The sequence below is a fragment of the Pseudophryne corroboree genome, chromosome 12 (genome assembly GCF_028390025.1).
Source record: "Pseudophryne corroboree isolate aPseCor3 chromosome 12, aPseCor3.hap2, whole genome shotgun sequence".
NCBI classification, from domain to species: domain Eukaryota; kingdom Metazoa; phylum Chordata; class Amphibia; order Anura; family Myobatrachidae; genus Pseudophryne; species Pseudophryne corroboree.
Window position 1 is genome coordinate 20,037,185 of NC_086455.1, and position 4,524 is coordinate 20,041,708.

The 4,524-nt window shown below is 45.1% G+C and overlaps 1 pseudogene; it reads left to right on the top strand.

Annotated features, from left to right (window-relative positions):
• The first annotated feature begins 2,524 nt into the window (after positions 1–2,524).
• LOC134981804 (5S ribosomal RNA) lies at positions 2,525–2,643 on the top strand (annotated as a pseudogene).
• The last annotated feature ends 1,881 nt before the right edge of the window (positions 2,644–4,524 follow it).

Sequence of the window (4,524 nt, forward strand, 5' to 3'; positions counted from 1 at the left end):
CCCAGCATCCACTACGGACTACGAGAAATAGAATTACCGGTGAGTAAATTCTTATTTTTCCTGAGGGAGCCGTTTCCAGTATCAAAAAACACGGGTAAATGCGCGCCCCCGTGCATTTCCCCGAGTTTTTTGAGCTAGTGGAAAAGGGGTACGAGTGTAGTCTCACTGCTTGCTGCTAGGTATCCACTGTCAGGGTCAGTGGGCTAGTGGCTGTGGCTGGTGTATGTGGGGATCCTGGTTCAATTCCTCCTGCAGACACTTTTATTACCTTATTTTCAGGATGATTGATGACATTGACAAAAATAATCTCTACTGCTTAGGAGCCAAACTGTCCCAGCACCCCAACACCCATGTGCCTTATTCACTGCAACTGAGGGGCCTGGATCCCAACACAGACCTAGGGGTACATCTACAAAACAATCTAAATTGATGTTATGTCTCAGGGGCTAAAATGCCCATTTAAAAATAGATATTTTTTAAATGTTCGTAAATTACATTTTAGCCCCCAAAGCACATTAAATTGATTAAAATCAACCTTAGTAAATTTCCTAGTAGTGTCTTAGTACTTTACACCAGGCTGCTTGGTAATCCCTGCTTGGTTACTGCACGATCTGACACAGCTGACCAGTAATGATGTGCTCACCTGTTCTCCTCGGGATCTGGGATCTTGCACCACGTAGTGATAGAGATCACTACTTACCTGAAGCCACAGGATCTAGCACAGTGCACCTGTACGACAGGTCATACACCTAGGCCACGGGGGATTTGAGCTCATTTCACCCAGCGGTGAAATGAGCGATCTCCCTAGATTTGGCATGCATGACAAATCTAGAACCGGCGATAGCGCCGCACGGGACCTTGCATCGCTGTCGCCGGCACCCTACACACGGAGAGATCCGTGCTTCATTTCTAAGCAATCTAGTAAGAATTTCAGCACGGGTCTCTCCGTGTATACCCCCACTTAACTCCGATGTTACCAGGCAGCCAGGAGGAACATTACGGGTAATAGGAATAGCACTTGCTATGCTAGTAAGCGCTGGCTCGGTGTACAAGTTGGGTCGTTCAGCATTTACAGAGCTGGTGCGGGTTCATGTTCATTACCAGAAAGCCAGAGTCCTTTTCCTCAGTGTCAGTTTTCCATCAGCGGCAGCAGAGGACCTGGTTACTGTCCGACTGTGCCAGCTCATGTCTTGTATAATAGAGGAGACTGTAATAACATCATCATGCAGCGTTGTCATCACAGAGAAGAAGTATAACATGGGATCCGGAAGCAGGAACCACACCAATACTGCTGATGGTAGGAATATTAATCTGCTGAGCTTACACTGTAAATTGGAGGGAGTCTTTTCTCAGTATTCATTAACTTGGTATAAAAAGTAGGGATCTGAACAGAAAGCAAGCAATAGACTTCATCTCTGCTACAGACCCGATAGACTGTCCAGCCCTGTGGTCGCATCGCACTGTGCAATTATAGCACGCACTGGATCCCGCATTCGCGACACGTCTGGACCTGGATACGGACATCTCCTGTGTACACTGTACTCTGCCTCTTACCAGTGACTGACCGCTCCCTCCATCCCGGGTAACATCTGCACAATCATATCTCTCTCATACCCATTGGTATCCATTCTGATGCTCACTACATATACTGCCTCATAAAATTGTATTTATATCAGGCTTATGAAAGTACCAGTCTTTTTTTATTCTGCAAAAAAATCTGTCTTTATAGGCAGCCGGCGTACAGCGGCTCCTTATCTCATGACATTTAATATTGTTGAGCTATAATGGGTTATTAGAGCTCTGGCCAGTTTTATCTGACATATCTACTATATATCACTGGTTCAGCATTTTTCAAGATTTTTTCTCTTTTCCTCTTCTTTCTGTTTGTTTTTTTCCAAATCTACTTGGAGAGAATATTTATAGTAGCATTGTCTATTATTGTTATTTAATCTATCTCTGCAGCTCTGATATCATTGCGACATAATAGCAACCATTTATCTTTCTCCTTATTTTAGAACTGTTGCCACTAATACGCTACTATTTTGCAAATTTCTCCACATGATACTTTTGGAGACACATGATATCAATCTGTTAGTATGAATTAGATACTCTTTAAATGGTCTAAATCTTATCCACTTCCCTATAATTCGCGTACAATCAGTTTTTCTTGACATTTGGTATCATTAACACCATAGGTACTTTAAGTACCTATGGTATCATTAACACCATAGGTACTTTAAGTACCATGTAAATTTGAAGGTATATCTGAAATAAGCTATCTGCAGGACAACTGTCCATTGTACCGTGAGCCTATTAACCTTTTCAGCAAACAACCTTAGACCTGCATTGTTTCCTTCTCTCCTCTTTTTTTCAGGACTCTCACCATTGATTCAGGGGCCATTACCCCTGTCTAACATTGGCAGCAGATCCCCTATTTTCCTCTCCAATCTATATCTACTCTTTCTTTCCTCCTTATTTGTGAACTCTCATCAGTGATTCCCGAGCCCTCGCTATTGAATATTCCTTCTACTTTCATACCACACTGGCAACGCCCGAATCCTTCCGGTCTTGGAAGCTAAGCAGTGTTGGGCTGGGTTAGTACTCAAGTGGGAGACTCTTGAGGAATACTCAGTTCAGTAGAAGTCCTTGGATGTTTATGCTCAGCGTCTAACACTGACAGCAGATTCACCTTGCTCATTCAGCCTGTTCCATTCTTCTCTCCAATCTTATACACAAGAGATGTAGCTGATACATCATCCACCTTATTTAGGTACAATTCGATTTTTATACCTATTTAGGATTCATATAGTTTTTTTTCAGGCTTTCGGTTGAGAATATTCTGTATTTTTTAACCCAGGCAGCTCAGAACTGTTATTTAGTATTTATACTGTTAACATTTGTTCTGTGTTCGCCTACCCTCCCCCACCCCCCTATTTTTCTATTTTCCCTTTTTTTTTTTACAATATATCCTACTACTATTTTATTGATTTTGCTAATAAAATTACAATTTTTAATATCATTGTTTCTTCTGAGACGTCTATACATACACATACAAGAGTGCGCCCACAAAAGAGTCTCCTTTTCTGTTGCATGCTACATTACCGACTCGGGGTGCACCGCCAAATCCAAGATTAATTAGAAAACATTGGTTCTCTCTCTCTATTCATTACATTTTGGTTAAGATATTATCTATTACATACGCTATTATTTCCCAGTGCGGTATACCCCCAATACAAGAATCTGAACAGAAAGGCCAGACGGGGATTTTAACTAGGACAAAGTAGGCAGGGGCATAATCAGAACTTTGGGGGCCCCAGAGTAACATAGGAGCCCTTGTCCCAATTATTCTTGAGAAACCTCTTCGCAGCATTATTACGCTTCATAATAGAGCCCGTTAATAGTACACCCCATAATAGTGACCCAAGTTTTCTCTGACGTCCTAGTGGATGCTGGGTACTCCGTAAGGACCATGGGGAATAGAAGGCTCCGCAGGAGACTGGGCACTCTAAAGAAAGATTTAGGTCTACCTGGTGTGCACTGGCTCCTCCCCCTATGACCCTCCTCCAAGCCTCAGTTAGATTTCTGTGCCCGGCCGAGCTGGATGCACACTAGGGGCTCTCCTGAGCTACTAGGAAGAAAGTATATGTTAGGTTTTTTATTTTCAGTGAGACCTGCTGGCAACAGGCTCACTGCATCGAGGGACTAAGGGGAGAAGAAGCGAACCTACCTAAGTGGTGGTAGCTTGGGCTTCTTAGGCTACTGGACACCATTAGCTCCAGAGGGATCGAACACAGGACCCAACCTCGTCGTCCGTTCCCGGAGCCGCTCCGCCGTCCCCCTTACAGAGCCAGAAGCAAGAAGGTCCGGAAAATCGGCGGCTGAAGACTTCTGTCTTCTCCAAGGTAGCGCACAGCACTGCAGCTGTGCGCCATTGCTCCTCATGCACACCACACACTGCGGTCACTGATGGGTGCAGGGCGCTGGGGGGGGGGGGGGCGCCCTGAGCAGCAATATTAACACCTTGGCTGGCGAACTGGCACCATATATAGCCCCAGGGGCTATATGGGTGCTTATTAACCCCTGCCAGAACTTTTACAATAGCGGGAGAAAGCCAGCCGAAAAAGGGGCGGAGCCATCTCCCTCAGCACACTGGCGCCATTTTTCCTTCACAGTTCCGCTGGAAGGAAGCTCCCTGGCTATCCCCTGCAGTCCTGCACTACAGAAAAGGGTAAAAAAGAAAGGGGGGGGGGCACAAATTAGGCGCAGTGTAAATATATTATGCAGCTATAAGGGGAAAACACGTTTGTATAGGTGATATCCCTGTGATATATAGCGCTCTGGTGTGTGCTGGCATACTCTCCCTCTGTCTCCCCAAAGGGCTTTGTGGGGTCCTGTCCTCTGTAAGAGCATTCCCTGTGTGTCTGCTGTGTGTCGGTACTGCGGTGTCGACATGTATGAGGAGGAAAATGATGTGGAGGCGGAGCAAATGCCTGTGAATGTGATGTCACCCCCTGCGGGGTCGAC